The 16,346-nt window shown below is 40.0% G+C and overlaps 1 protein-coding gene across 4 annotated transcripts in view; it reads left to right on the forward strand.

Annotated features, from left to right (window-relative positions):
- Nucleotides 1–221: 221 nt before the first annotated feature.
- The window catches only part of rhobtb1 (Rho related BTB domain containing 1), a 126,484-nt gene continuing 110,359 nt past the window's right edge, over nt 222–16,346 (forward strand). The window contains exons 1-3 of one of the 4 annotated variants that reach the window (XM_062977372.1): nt 222–308; nt 3,404–3,444; nt 7,050–7,146. The gene's annotated coding sequence lies outside the window, so the exon portion shown is untranslated. Of the gene's footprint in view, nt 309–3,245; nt 3,445–6,976; nt 7,147–16,346 lie in introns of those variants that run through there. The other 3 variants (XM_008114768.3, XM_062977371.1, XM_062977373.1) reach the window with 3 other exon arrangements.

The following is a 16,346-nucleotide window of genomic DNA, read 5'->3' on the forward strand; positions in this document are numbered from 1 at the left end:
TTTAATACTGCTCTGCCCATACCCTCTTGTCCATATCGGTGAGAGATTCTGAGTGATGATCCCAACAGCTCCCAACACGTCCTGCTGCCTCCCTCAATGTGAGAGAGGAAGTTAGCAACATGCTCACATGTTGATAGTTCCATTGTGATGTCATGTTGATGTTGCCTGCCTGAAACCAAAAAAGGAGACTGTTCATTGTGACCTCATCAGGATGCTGCCTGTCTGAAAGCAGAATAAAAGGCTTCACTAAGACAGCAATTTTCAATACTGCCCTGGGGAATTCCCAGTTTCATAACAGCAAAACCATGGTGAGTATTGCGGCTAATGAAACCTTTATTTCTCTAGCTGCTGTTCTCTGCTTCTACTTTACCACTTGTAAATAATTCACAATATAGTGTCTTTTTTTCTGGTGTGTGTTTATTGAAAACATTATTTAAGACACTTTAAAAATCTGAAGTGGTTTGTTACACTATAAACCAAAAGTGAAATCCAAGTCAGTTTCAACTAGAGTGGACATGATGAAATCAATAGGATGTGTTAAGTAAACCCTTATAAGGAATCCTTTAATTCAGTGGGTCTGTTTCAATTGGGAGTAATTATTTGATTGAACCATAAGAAAATCCAACAAAATCAATTTATGGGAAAGAAAAACAACCAGAAAACATTAACATATTTCATTGAGATCATCAAGGGAAACTGATTAATTTAATGATCAGCAAAATGCCAAAGCAAATAAAGTTTCACTTGCTTGGTGAAAACATCCTTTGGAGACTATGGACCTCATCACATTGAGGTCAAAATTGCGGGTGATAACACATTGTGATGAATCCGGCAGGCAGTATGGAGAACCCGTCACACTGCATCGCCCACATCGCCATTTACCTATCCTATGGGTGGGGGGGGGGCATTGCCACCCAACTTCCCTCCATTCCTGTCAATGAGGACACAGAAGCCTAATGTGCTGAGTCTTACAACAGAGGAAGTCCCACACTTCTAGTGACATTCATATTGAGACCGAGTGTATATGGTATCCCTATCTCTCAAAGTGAACAGACTGAGGACCTAATCAAACAAGGGGCTTTTAGGGAAAATAACAGAGTTAGAGTTAGAAACAGATGAGGCAATGGATTTTGAGGGCATTCCTGCTTCAGTTCCAAGCCCCATGGCCTTGCAGGTGCCGGATATTGTGGAATCACAGGATCCGCTAATTGACGAACATTCCAAAGTCTCTCCAGTGTTACCCGTACCAGATGGTACAGACTTGGGGGAGAATGGAACTTTTAATTGGAGAGATTTTGTTACAAAAGATAGAATCTGGAAACAAGTGGTGAGAATAAGTCAAAGACTCGCTCTCAATTTGGATAATGATTAAATTTCCCATGAGAACTTTGTGGGTCCTGTACTCCCTAATTGTTGCAGACTTGGGATTCTGTTAAAAGTACTCCTCACTCTATTTTGATTGCGGTGTCAACTTTGCCTTTCCTCGGAAGAGGTTCCAGTTTCCAGCTCCTGTCTTGTCTCCTGAATCCATGCTGAGTTCCCAGTTCCAGGCGAGCTGCGTCAAGCCGCGACTCCCGAGTAGACCTTGCCTTGTTACCGCTTCCTTGTTCCTGAATTGAGATTTACTCTGCTTTGTTTACCTTGCTTCCTTGACTTTGCTACGGGACTTTTCAAGTGGATTTGCAGTGCTTTGTTTCTGCTATTGCTTCATGGACAAACTTTGATTTCTAAATGAAGCTATCGAGCTTCACTTGTGGATTACAAATTGGACATTGATAAACTCTTTCTGAATTGCAATAGACTATATATTATGGACTATTTCTTACTCTGACTGTTCCACCTTAAATGCGTGTGTGTGTGTGTGTGTGTGTGTGTGTGTGTGTGTGTGTGTGTGTGTATATATATATATATATATATATATATATATATATATATATATATTCTGCTTCAATAAACAGTTTGTGTGTTGTATTGGCTCCTGCCTGGTTTTCAGGTGCTCACGCTGTCTTGGGGTGTAACAGCGTGGAAATAATTCTTCTAGTTGCAGTGGCTGCTTCTGAAACTACACTTTCGTCTGTTTATACCTTACAGATGGGACCTTCAATCACATATACATTTCTATATGTCCATGACTCCTTCAGGTTAAGTCCGGGGGAGTGCATTTTCTTGCCCTGGCAACCCTGTGGAAAGCACACAGGTTGCCAAAAATGACAAGAATTGTTGTTGTTTTTTAAAAAAATGGAAATGCAGAAGTCCAATTCTGGCTTTGAAAAGCACAGCTTTTTAAAGGTAAATTTTTGTAAGAGGAATGTGACCTATTTAAAATATCAGTCACAATTCCTGGAAGCTTGCAGTGACAACCATCCCTTCCTCTTTGCCAGAAAATTGGGAGAGGAGAGCCGGGAGCAACAAAACAGGTGTAGGCCCACACCTTTGCCAACTGCCATTATAAGCTAAGAGTAACATTTTGAGCCTGGCAGAGTCTGGGAATTTTACTTTTGGGGATTAAATTTCCAGAATTCTGGAGCCAATATGGTCATTCTGGAATTTTGACAGTTACTCAGCCTGGGCCACTAATGCAACTGTGTATAACTGTCTGCTGTGGAACTACACAAGGCATCTGTGAACCTCTTTTCCAAGAATTTGACTCCCAATTGTTAACATAACATTTCAAGTCTACACCTCTGCTAGCACAGTGGTTCTCAACCTGTGCGTCCTCAAATGTTTTAGCCTTCAACTCCCAGAAATCCTAACAGCTGGTAAACTGGTTGGGATTTCTGGGAATTGTAGGCCAAAACACCTACGGACTCACAGGTTGAGAACCACTGTGCTAGCAGGTCTATGAAAATTTGATTTTTTTTTCTTAAAAGGAAGCAGGTTGTGTATGAAGTATTGGACTTCATTTCTTCTTGTTTTTATGCTTTAACCAATTTTGTTATTTTTGTGATCATCTTTTAAACTTTTTATAATGTAAATTTTTAAACTTTTGTTTAACTGTCCCTAACTGGACAAAAATGCTGGATAATGATAATGAAAGTAATTTATTTTATTTATATGCCTCCATTTTCCCCAGAAAGGGTCAAGATGCCTAACACTAGAAATAAAATTAGCAACAGAGTAAGAGAAACATTCAAAAGTACAGTAGAGTCTCAATTATCCAAGACTCACTTATCCAAGGTTCTGAATTATCCAAGGCATTTTTGTAGTCAATGTTTTCAATATATCATGATATTTTGGTGCTAAATTCGTAAATACAGTAATTACAACATAACATTACTGCATATTGAACTACTTTTTCTGTCAAATTTGTTGTATAGCATGATGTTTTGGTGCTTAATTTGTAAAATCATAACCTAATTTGATGTTTAATAGGCTTTTCCTTAATCCCTCCTTATTATCCAAGAGAGTCGCTTATCCAAGGTTCTGCCAACCCGTTTAGCTTGGGTAAGTGAGACTCTACTGTAAAAGGCAGTAAAAGATTGTTTATTGATTATATGTATTAAGGAAAAATTCTGCACACAAAAACACAGAAACAATTATCTCATTTATCAATAATCCTGAGAAAAGTATTACACCCATCTATAATCTGGATTTCTGTCATAGCGTAGTATTTGTTATTATGTGTTTTTAAGTCATTTTTGAACTATGGCGACCCTGGCAAAGCTATCATGGGGTTTGATTGGCAAGATCTACAAAATCATAGTCCAGTGTTCAAACCATTACACTGTGACCTGAATAACCTAAAGGCACTAATCTTTTCTGATCTTGGAAGCTAAGCCTGATCAGCCCTGGTGGTATTTGAATGGAAGACCATCAATGAATACCAAGTGTTGTAGGATCGAAACTAGAATAAATTATACAATAGAATATCAATTTTCTCAATGATTTCAATGGATAAGACTTAGACAAAACAAAAACAAAAAAGATGTCAAGTAGTGAACTAACAGGAAAGTGTGGTAAAGTGAAAATATAGGATTGCCAAAAATTGCTTCTGGGTTCTTTACACTCTAATGAAAAGGTGAAACTTTTTACATGAAATACTGTAAGTAGTATATAATTTTCTGTACTATCTGTGACTCATGTTGCTTTCAAAGGCTCCAGAGGGGAAACTGATTTTCAAAAGAAATGTAAAAACACTCCTAATCCTTGCAAGTAGCTTTGTTATTCCTCCAACCTGAAAAACAACAACCTAGCACATAAATATATACACAGTCAACCCTCTGTATCCATGGGTTCTCCCTCCATGGATTCAACTACTCATGGCTTGAAAATATTTAAAAAGAAATTCCAAAAAGCAAATCTTGACGCTGACACTTTATATAAGGAACACTATTTCCCTACACCATTATATATAATGGAACATGATAATTCATGGATTGTGGCAAACGAATGCTCAGCCAATACCAAGTTCCCACTATGTATATGTGTATCCCAAGGTATGAGTCTGTATATCTTGTCTGTTTTCATAATTTCTTCATGTCCTCCCCCTCCCCCTCTTGAACAGCCCCCGAAGAAGCCCATTATTTGCAGGCCAAAAATACATTGCACAATGTATTTTAACAATAAAATCATTTTTGTTTTCAACACAATGCAATTTTCTCTTTTCTACAATGCGTTATCATTATCATGTACCAGGCAGTAAAATGTTCTGGGTCATTATTGGTAAGACTGAAAGTTACAAAGGTAGCTTCTAAAAGGACAACAATGGTTTTCTATAAGGGAATCTCACACCCAATTTTTGCAACATTTGGAGAAGTATAATTTCTCTATCCCTTTTCTAAAGGGATCTTTCACATCTACAAATAGCATCAGTATCACTATCAAGCAATTATTAGCACCATAACTGATAAATTGATAATTGATGAATGTGGCAATCAGAATAAGGTTAGAACTGGTTCTGCCTCTGAAAGATAGATTACATCATTGATTTAGTTGAAATTAATTACTATAATGTTTACTATACTGAACGACAGTTGGGGTATAGTTCTCTGCAATGCACAGCAGAGGGGAGAGGCTAAATTTTGTATTTTCTGTCTTTTTATCATAGTAACAAACTTAAAATCTATACACATAATAAAAGTGAAAATCTTTATGTGTGTGTGTGGCATGGTTGTCCGCTCACACAGACAACCTCCGGCCTCCACAAACAGGCTATAGCTCCCAGTGCTGAGGATCCATCAAGTCACTCTCTCCCTGGACATTGCAGGTTACAGCGAGCACATCCCAGTGTTTCTTTCTCTCCATTTGCATGAGCCTGCCTACTGCCTCTCCCTTAAGCCTGTCCTACCCTTTCCTATGGCACACAGCAAATAGAGAAATTGATAGCAACCGAGAGGTTTGGGAAGAATTCACCATGATTTATAGGAGTTGTAGAGAATGGGATGTATAGTTCACCTGCAATCTAAGAGCACTCTGAACTCCACCAACAATGGACCTGGAACTAACTCAACATGGCCCAATTTGCATACTGGCAAATTGACATCCAGGAGTTATAGTTCACCTGTATTCAGAGAACACTGAACCCATCTGATGATGGATCTGGACCAAACTTGGCACACGGACCCAATATGGCCAACTGTGAATACTAGCAGGTTTTGCGGGTGATTGACCTTAGCAAGTTATAGATTACCCGTAGTCAGAGAACACTGAACCCAGCAGATGACAGATTTGGAACAAATTTGGCAAACAGACCCAACATGGCCAACTGTAAATACTGGGGGAGTTTTGGGATGGTTGACCCAAGATTTTTTAGGAACTGTAATTAATTAACCCACATCCTTATGCATTTTCTAATGGGAGCATTCATTAAAAAAAAAAGACTTGAGTGTTTTTCTAAAAAACAGCATAACATATGACCAAGCAGATATTTCCTACCATCCAAAAACAAACAAGGCCCTTTTCAAATAACCCAGGCATCACCAGATACCCAAGCTAGTATATAATAAACCAGCCTGATTTTCACTTGCAGCCTTACCTTAGTGAATAAAATATGTCCTCCCCAATTAATAACCTTTGTTTATTAAGTCCACAGTGATATAGTGTCATCAAGTATCATAATCAACACAATTTCTTTATACAGCGCCATCATTGCACATGGCACTTTACAAATAAAAGAACCCTGCCCTTTAGCTTACAATTTTATTAAGACATGACACAAAAGGAAAAACGGGTGTTAATATGAAAGGGGACCAAGTCTTACAGAGTCCAGTGTTGGAGTAGGATTTTGGGACAGATCTTCAGATTCTCCCTAGCATATGCTTGAATAGTTTACCATTTATACAGGGGACACTATTTTACTATACTGTTGTTTATAAAGGGACTTGAGAATTCACAATTTTGGAATCCATAGAGGTATCTGGAACTAAGCCCCAGTAGACAACAAGGCTGCAGTGCAATGGACTTCAGTTCTCAGAATCCCTGACCATTTCCCAGCCTGCCTGCAGGTTCTGAAATTTCCAGTCCAAATTATCTGGAAGGCCAAAGGTTATATTCTCCTATTGTACTGGGTAACCTGACAGTGATCACTACAAACGTGAAACATGCTTTGTATGTATGGAATTCTTACAAATCCATTGAACTACCATTCCTAAACCCTATGGATTTTTTCTGAGATGTCATTTCAGTCTGCACATGGTTCAGGACTTGACATTTTAGTCATGGTAGATTGCATCTTATTAGGTTTTCATCTTCCTTCATATGCTTGTTATAAAATATTATTTGTAAACACATAATGCTAATGCCAGCTTTTTCTCTTCCCTCCATTTAATTCCCAACAGAATTAATTAACAGAAAATAACTCCAAAAGAACCCTTGATAGTACAGGCAGAAGACTTCAAAAAGAAAGTGTTGTAAATAGAAGTCATAATTTAGCAGCATTATAATACTCCCATCAACGACTTTCAGAGAGACTCTCTCACAGTGACCTGATTTGGATATAATTATTTGAAAATGGTATTCAGAGGGATGTTGAGCAGCCAAAGGGGGATAAAAATCAGACGTCCATATTTATAATTCACCATGTCAATACTGAGTATTGTTTTATATTCTAGGAACTGCACTGTGGAGGGCACAGAAATGGTGCCACCCTTCAAACTTTTTGTTTCAATCAAATCATGAGCGAAATTGTCAACATCAATCTGGGCAATGGTAAGTTAATTTCCCAATGCAGTTTAAAAAGAGGACTCAAAATGAGTTCACCAAGTTACATCCCAACTCATTTGCAGTTTGAATGACAGCTATACATGTCAGAGATAGACTATGGTTTGACTCTTGCTTCTTGCTAAAAACAAAACACACCATAACCATATTACAATGGGTCTTCAGAAACTGCTTTGGTCTGTTTCTAGAATTCCCTCCACCCCATAGATACCAAAATACATGGATGCGCAAGTGTCATTATATACAGTACTAGCTGTGCCCGGCCACGCGTTGCTGTGGCGAAGTCTGGTGGTATGGGAAATAAAGTATTGAGGAATTGGTGGTAGTTAAGGTAAAGGGTAAACGTTTTCCCCTGACGTTAAGTCCAGTCATGTCTGATTCTGGGGGTTGGTGCTAATCTCCATTTCTAAGCCGAAGAGCCGGCGTTGTCCGTAGACTCCTCCAAGGTCATGTGGGATGACTGTATGGAGCGGCGTTAACTTCCCGCCGGAGCAGTACCTATTGATGCACTCACATTTGCATGTTTTTGAACTTCTGGGTTGGCAGAAGCTGGGGCTAACAGTGGGGGCTCTCTCCGCTCCCCCAATTCAAACCTGTGGCCTTTCGGTCCAGAAGTTCAGCAGCTCAGCGCTTTAACATGCTGCGCCATCGGGATATTATTTCCTAAAGGTTGTGAATATACAATATTTCTGATTGGTTTTTTTTGTCTGTTGGAGGCAAGTATGAATGCTGCAATTAGGAAAAATGATTAGGATGTAATGGCCTTGCAGCTTTAAAGCCTGGCTGTTTCCTCCCTGAGTGATTTTTTTGTTGGGAGGTGTTAGCTGGCCCTGATTGTTTCCTGTTTGGAATTCCCTTGTTTTCAGAGTGGTGTTGTTTGTGATATTTTATGTGCTTCTACTGTCTGTGGCCCTGAGAAAACAGAGGATTTTCCAGACTTGGATGATGGGAATACTTTGTAGGGAGGTGTTAGCTGGCCCTGATTGCTTCCTGTGTGGAATTCCCCTGTTTATTTACTGTCCTGGTTTTAGAGATTATATTGTTCTGCATTATTCTATCCCAGTAATTATTTCATATTAAAGTAGAATCTCACTTATCCAACATTCGCTTATACAATGTTCTGGATTATCCAACACAGTCTGCCTTTTCATAATCAATGTTTTTGTAGTCAGTGTTTTAAATTCCTTGTGATATTTTAGTGGTAAATTTGTAAATAAGTACTGTAGAGTCTCACTTATCCAACATAAATGGACCGGCAGAACGTTGGATAAGCGAATATGTTGGATAATAAGGAGGGATTAAGGATAAGCCTATTAAACATCAAATTAAGTTATGATTTTACAAATTAAGCACCAAAACATCATGTTAGACAACAAATTTGGCAGAAAAAGTAGTTCAATACGCAGTAATGCTATGTAGTAATTACTGTATTTACGAATTTAGCACCAAAATATCACAATATATTGAAAGCATTGACTACAAAAATGCGTTGGATAATCCAGAACGTTGGATAAGCGAGTGTTGGATAAGTGAGACTCTACTGTAATTACTACATAGCATTACTGCACGTGGAATTACCTTTTCTGTCAAATTTGTTGTATAATATGATGTTTTGGTGCTTAACTTGTATAACGATTACCTAATTTGATGTTTAATTGGCTTTTCCTGAATCCCTTCTTATTATCCAACATATTCACTTATCCTGCCGGCCTGTTTATGTTGGATAAGTGAGACTCTACTGTATATTGATAATCTTATATTATCTGCTTAGAACTGGATTATGTGAGGCGCCTTCTTCACAGCTGTATAAAATGCACACTGAAGTGGATTATATGGTAGTGTGGAGTCAAGATAATCCAGTGCAAAGCAGATAATATAAGATTATAAATGGGTTATATAGCTGTGTGGAAGGGCCTTGAGTCTACACTGCCATATAATCCAGTGCAAATTAGATAATCTGTGGAAGAAGCCTAAGAGAGGCCTAAATCTGCCTGTCCCCTAACTGAACCCTGGCTGTCCCTTGGTGAGTTGGTTGCTAGGAGACGAAGTAGGTAGAGATTAACCCTCTAAACTGGCAGCAATTGGATAAAAACAATTATTGCTCTCCCTCTAATTAGGACTTTATTTTCATTTTCTTTTTGTTGTATCAACCCTGAGGCGTGGGTGATGGGTTGTGTTGTCAAATTTCGAGGTTGGAGGGCCTGTACTTTTGTTGTTTTGTGGGTCGCCGTGATGCCATCACTCTTTTATATATATTGATTTTTGCACATGCCTGCCTTCTCTGTAATTTCTTAATAGCCTCACCATTTAGTCCTGATGCTTGCTGATATATTTAAGGAATGTTATTTTACTGTTATTGTTTTAATTACTGTATATATGCTGTTGTTGTATTGTTTTATCTGTTGGTTGGGCTTGGTCCCCATGTGAACCACTCCCCTCAGGGAGATGGAAGCGGGTTATTGTTGTTGTTGTTGTTGTTGTTGTTGTTGTTATTATTATTTTATTGTATGACACAGCAAACAAGATAGATATGCTGGATTTCGTTTCACAAAATCACAAGTCAAACACTTCCCAAGTGTCTAGGACTGTGTGATGTATTTTTGGATGATGCATGCAGATCCCAGTAGGGTGGCCTTTTGCAATTGGCAGATCGTAATTTTGTCAATGTCTATTGTTTTTAAATGCTGGCTGAGATCTTTTGGCACGGCACCCAATGTTGTTGTTGTTGTTGTTGTTGTTGTTGTTGTTGTTATTTTATTATGACACAGCAAACAAGATAGACATGCTGGATTTCATATCACAAAATCACAAGTCAAACACTTCCCAAGTGTCTAGGACTGTGTGATGTATTTTCGGATGATGCATGCAGATCCCAGTAGGGTGGCCTTTTGCAGTTGGCAAATCGTAATTTTGTCAATGTTTATTGTTTCCAAATGCCGGCTGAGATCTTTTGGCATGGCACCCAGTGTGCCGATTACCATCGGGACCACCTGTACTGGTTTCTGCCAGAGTCTTTGAAGTTCAGTCTTGAGGTCCTGATAGCGGCTGAGTTTTTACGGTTGTTTTTCATCAATTCGACTGTCACCTGGTATGGCGACATCAATAATCCGAACTTTTTTCTTTTCCACAACTATGATGTCTGGTGTGTTGTGTTCCAAAACTTTCTCAGTCTGGATTTGAAAGTCCCACAGTATCTTTGCATGTTCATTTTCCATTACCTTTGCAGGTTTGTGATCCCACCAGTTCTTTACTGCTGGCAGATGGTACTTGTGGCATAAGTTCCAATGAATCATTTGGGCCACATAGTTGTTGTTATTGTTGTTTTTGTTGTTGTTTTTGTTGTTATTATTATTTACAGCAGTACAGCAACATGGAATCCCTTACATTAAATACTACCTTGGGGAACCGGCGGTGCCCGGGTTATTAGAAGAAAGCATTCTTTGTTTTGGGGTGTTAGGTAACATCACTGAAGTTTGGCCCAGATCCATCTTTGGCTGGGTTCAGTGCTGTCTGGATAAGGGAAAACTACAACTCCCAGATCTGAGGTCAGTCTCCCCCAAACCAGGTCTGTATGTACAGTTGGCCTTGTTGGGTCTCTGCCAAGTTTGGTCCAGCTCCAATGGCAGCTGGGTTCAGTGCTTTCTGGATGCAGGTGAACTATAACTCCCAGAATCAAGGTCCATTCCCACTAACCCCTGCAGTATGTTCAGTTGGTCATGGGGCTTCTCTGTGCCAAGTTTGGTCTCAGTCCATTGCCAGTGGGGGTCAAGTATCAGTAAAGGTACTGCAAGTCCCATTATCCATGGCAAGTTTCGTCCAGACCCATCGTTGGTTGGGTTAACAGTGCTCTCTGGATGTACATCAAGTACAACTCTTGTAAATCATGGTGAATTCTCCAAACCTCTTCTTCAGTTGCTGATCAATTCCCCTGTTAAGTCTGTGCCATAGGAAGGAGTAGGAAAGAGTTAAGGTTGAGGCAGTGGAGGGGTCATGCAAATTAAGGAATCCTGGGAGGTCCATTCTTGAGGAAAAACAGAACATCTAGGATGAAATTGTCCCCACATGAAAGCCTTCATTTCAGTGGGTGGCAGAATGGTATTTGTGGAGGACACTAGCAGGGATTAGGCTACATGGTCATGGCACTCACTATAACCTGCATGTCAGTGAAGGAAGGGCCGTTGATGTCTCCTGCTCTGTGGGAACTATAGCTGTTTGTAGAGGTGGGATGCTGTCTGTAAGTGGACATCTCCTCCACATACACACATGCACATTTTTCACTTTTATTATGTGCATAGATAGACAGATTGAACAACTCAACAAGTGCCAGGGAGAGCTATAGGATCTGTGAAATCATGGGAGGCTAGAGCAAGGTCTTCACATCACTACAGCGCATGGTAAAATCAGTGTTTGCTTTTTTCCACTTCAGTATTTTTAACTAAACTTAATTATTTTTTTACTAATTGTTGGAGCCTCTGGTGGCCAAGGGGATAAAAGCCTCGTGACTTGAAGGTTGGGTTGCTGACCTGAAAGTTGCCAGGTTCGAATCACACCTGAGGAGATTGTGGATAAGCTCCCTCTATCAGCTCCAGCTCTATGCGGGGACAAGCGAGAAGCTTCCCACAAGGATGGTAAAATATCAAAACATCCGGACATCCCCTGGGCAACGTCCTTGCAGATGGCCAATTCTCTCACTCCAGAAGCAACTCCGGTTGCTCCTGACACGAAAAAAAACTAATTGTTGGTTAAATTGTGAATACAAAATCTGTAATAGTAATAGTTTTATACAATAATCACCATTAATAAATTAAGAACTTTTAAAATTTAAAATCACTCTGGGGGTGAGGGAAAGGAGAAATTTATTAGTGATACTGCCAGTTCACTACAACTTTGGAAGAACAGGGTTCAAATCCCCATTTAGCCATGATAATCTCTAGAACGACCTTGGACAGATCACACACTCTCCACCTGAATAAAGCAACAGCAAACCTCCTGTCAATACGTCTTGACCTGAAAATCTTTGGAAAGGGTGTTCATAAATCAGAGCTGAGTTGAAGGTACATAACAACACTGTAACATTTTTGGAATCTGCATTCTTGTGCATCTTTATTCTCAAGTGACACCAGCTTGCCAAAAAAAAGTTTCCCTTTCCCTTCGCATTCTAATTTTACTCTGCCCAGCCAACAAAGATGGAATAAATGAACAAGTGAAAACTCCCTGTAAGAAGATTATACAGCATCAAGGAATCCTATTTATAGTCCGCTTCCTTCAAGGAGACTTACCTATTATCAAGTCTGGGAAGGTATGTTCACAGACTTGGCAGATGGCAGGGAAGCAGCTTCAGCAAATTGAATGCCACTTCCCATCTCTGAAGGGAGGCACAAAGAATGGCAGAAGCCTGAATACTGGTTAGTGGTTAAGCTTCATGGGAGGCAGTGGCAGTGAAGGAGAGGGCAAAAAACATTGATTCATCCATAATTACACAGATTGGCTTGTTCTGGCTAGTTGCCTTAGACATGGTGAGCTCAGCTTGCCAGGCTAAGAAGAACAATGTCACAGTCAATATCCTTTACTGCTTTTTTAAAAAATCATGAATGGGTCAAGTGCCTGGATATACCACAGGGATGAAATAATTTAAAGAATGTTTCAGCTGCAAACAGTGTTTGAAATCAAACATGAATGGAACATAAAAGGGCTTGAGGGATTATTTCAAAAAGACACACATATTTAACAATGGACTGGAGCTTGGAAAATGTGCCCACTCCTCCAGAATACAGAGAAAAGTTACAGTACAAAAGAAAGAGCATTTTTTCCAAAATTCTGGAACCTACATATGATTTTACATGCTCTCCTGCACTTGTTTTTTTTAAGTCCAGAGGCAACATCTTTTGTAAATGCAACCCCACTCTCGTGAGCATATGTCCTACTCAGCTTTACCTCTATGTAAACCAACGTTTCTCAATCTGGGGGTCGGGACCCCAGTGGGGGGTCACGAGGGGATGTCAGACAGGTTGCCAAGGACCATCAGAAAACACATATTTCTGATGGTCTTAGGAACCCCTTTGTTATAGAAGGTTGAAGATCTCTTCGCCTGTCCTTCTCTTCCTTTTTGGAAACAGGCAGTGAATCCTCCCACCAAAAGCCCAATTTGCCCAATTCTATGGTTGGTAGGGTTCAAGGGGCTCTTTGACTGTAGGTGAACTATACCAGCAACTACAACTCCCAAATGTCAAGGTCTATTTTCCCCAAACTCCACCAGTGTTCACATTTGGGCATATTGAGTGTTCGTGCCACGTTTGGTCCAAATCCATCATTGTTTGGAGTCCACAGTGCTCTCTGGATGTAGATGAACTACAACTCCCAAACTCAAGGTCAATGCCCTCCAAACCCTGGAAGTATTTTCTGTTGGTCATGGGAGTTCTGTGTGCCAAGATTGCTTCAATTCCAACGTTGGTGGAGTTCAGAATGTTCTTTGATTGTAGGTTAAGGACAACTCCCAAATGACAAAATCAATCCCGCCCCCAACCCCACCATTATTCAAATTTGGGCATATCGGGTATTTGTGCCAAATTTGGTCCAGTGAATCAAAATACATCCTGCATATCAGATATTTGCATTACAATTCATAACAGTAGCAAAATGACAGTTATGAAGCAGAAACAAAAATAATTTTATGGTTGGGGGTCACTACACATGAAGAACTGTATTAAGGGGTCACAGCATTAAGAAGGTTGAGAACCACTGATGTAAACAGACTCAGGGTTGTACTGTGAGATCACTGCATAGTTAACAGTGCCCATTCATTTATTTACAAATGCACAACTTGCAATCATGAATGGACAAGCATCCAAATTAATACAATTAATAGCAGTGTCAGCATCTCCAACATCTAGTAGCATAACTTCAGAGCCCCTCAGTATCTTGGCTGTTTGAAAGAAAATTACAAAAAAAGACCAATTACACTGGCAATGTTCCACCTCCACAATACTACAATATTTGATTCCATTACTAGTGCATAAGCACATAAAGCTTTGGCAGAGCACACATCTAAGCTCTAGCACTATAGATCAGAGTTAGAGATTATGTGTCTCCAAAGCTCTATCTGTGGTCTTGGCCAACAACAATAACAACCATCAGCTCCCAGCCCATGGGAGAATCACACTTCTAAGGGAAACAACCGTATTCTAAATTTCCATGTTTTCCTAGGAGAAAAACTTTTTATTAAAACCAGAAATGTGTGTGCCTGGATAGACATTTAGTTAGAACTTTGAAGTTGTTATCCAAGGTGGTGAGTTCCCTATCTCCAAAATAGATTGGCACCTTGGATAGTTCCTTTCGAATAAAATCTGGAATTGATTTCATGATCCACTGATATAAAATCTTCTGGCTGCCATTTCATCAATATCTGGTAAGGCTCTTAGCGAAATGAAAGACTACTGACAAGGTCTCCTCAGTTGACAACACACAGATGCAATCTTAAATGCTTCATTACAAAAGCATCACTGAAACCACCCCTTTATGCCTGCCATCCACACAGCTCTAGTCCAGATAATGAAGTCACTTCTGCAAATGTAGCTCTTCCTGTTGACAAAATGAAAGCACTGAGAGCCAAACTCAACAGGGAGACATGGAATGGAGCCGGATTATCAATGATTCAGTTGGTGCAAACCCTTCAGGCCCTCATGGCTAAAGGCCCAGCATTGAAGAGAAAAGGTATAACTTGTTCCCACTCCAGTTACTTCCTGAAGCTCTGTTATTGTATCTGTCATTGCCAACATTTGGTAAATTACTTCATTAAATGAATAAAATGCATGGGGTCATGTTGTTAGTCTCGCTAATGCTGCAGGATTGAAAATGAGTTTACCTAAGGAGATTCTTGTGTTGCAGTCAGTTATATTTTCTAATGTATTTATTATTTTTTCATGTGTTTAATTTCTTTTCCACCTTTCATAGAGGAGATCATTTATGTGCACAAGAAAGCACTTTGGGGATCCCAATCACATCAAAGTCTTCAAGAAAAATGATTTAGACATTGGACTATAGTCATCATCACAAAGGGCTATGGATTTGCCACACATCATGGCAAATCTATGGGGTCCTGGCGGGGGGCATGGGGAACCCGTTGCTCCAGTCCCCACATCACCCAACTTACCAGGACTGCCATCCCATGGGGGAAGTGTCACTGCCCAGCTTCCCCCCATTCCTATGTTGCAGTGATGGTGGCATATGTCTTTGTTCTCTCCTTTCGGCATGGAGCCTGACCAGAAGTCCCTGTGCATTGTGCAATGGGCTCTGTGTCAAAAATGGAGAGCAAGTGGCATACAATGGTCAAATCAACCCGTCTGATGAGGTCGTATGACTCTAGAAACCTGTGTTTGAATCCCTATTCAGCCACGGAAATCCACTTAGTGATCAATGGAAAGTCATACACTCTCATTCTCAGAGAAAATTATAGTAGCCCCATGAAAGTGGGAAAGTGCAACAAACAGCTTTCTTAAGAAAGAGAGAGAGAGAGAGAGAGAGAGAGAGAGAGAGAGAGAGAGAGAACACTTTTAGGTCCTCCAGTATGATTCTATGGTCAATTTCCACCAAAGTTGGTTGTAGAATCATCCTGGAGGTCCTAGAGTTTCTTAGACAGGTTATATAAATCAAATCTGTAAATAATCAAATCTGAAAAAAGTCAAACTCACAAATGTGGAGGGCCACGTGTAATTGGGAATATTACTTTATATACTCATGTATAAGTCTAGATATTTTAGTCAAGAAAACCGGACCAAAAGAACCTAGATTGATTTACCCATTTGTCAGTATAAGTACTGTACTATAGTAAAGGTAAATAAAGGTTTCCCCTAATGTTAAGTCCAGTCACGTCTGACTCTGGGGGTTGGTGCTCATCTCCATTTCTAAGCCGAAGAGCCGGCGTTGACCGTAGACACCTCCAAGGTCATGTGGCCGGCATGACTGCATGGAGTGCCGTTACCTTCCCGCTGGAGCAGTACCCATTGGCATGTTTTCGAACTGCTAGGTTAGCAGGAACTGGAGCTAACAGCGGCCTCTCACGCTGCTCCCGGGGTTTGAACCTTTCGGTCTGCAAGTTTAGCAGCTCAGTGCTTTAACACACTTCGCCACAGGGGCTCCATCTGACTGTACTATAGCTCTGATAAAAAGGAACCATTGCCTTTTATGAATAG

The sequence above is a fragment of the Anolis carolinensis genome, chromosome 3 (assembly GCF_035594765.1).
Source record: "Anolis carolinensis isolate JA03-04 chromosome 3, rAnoCar3.1.pri, whole genome shotgun sequence".
Taxonomy (NCBI): Eukaryota; Metazoa; Chordata; class Lepidosauria; order Squamata; family Dactyloidae; genus Anolis; species Anolis carolinensis.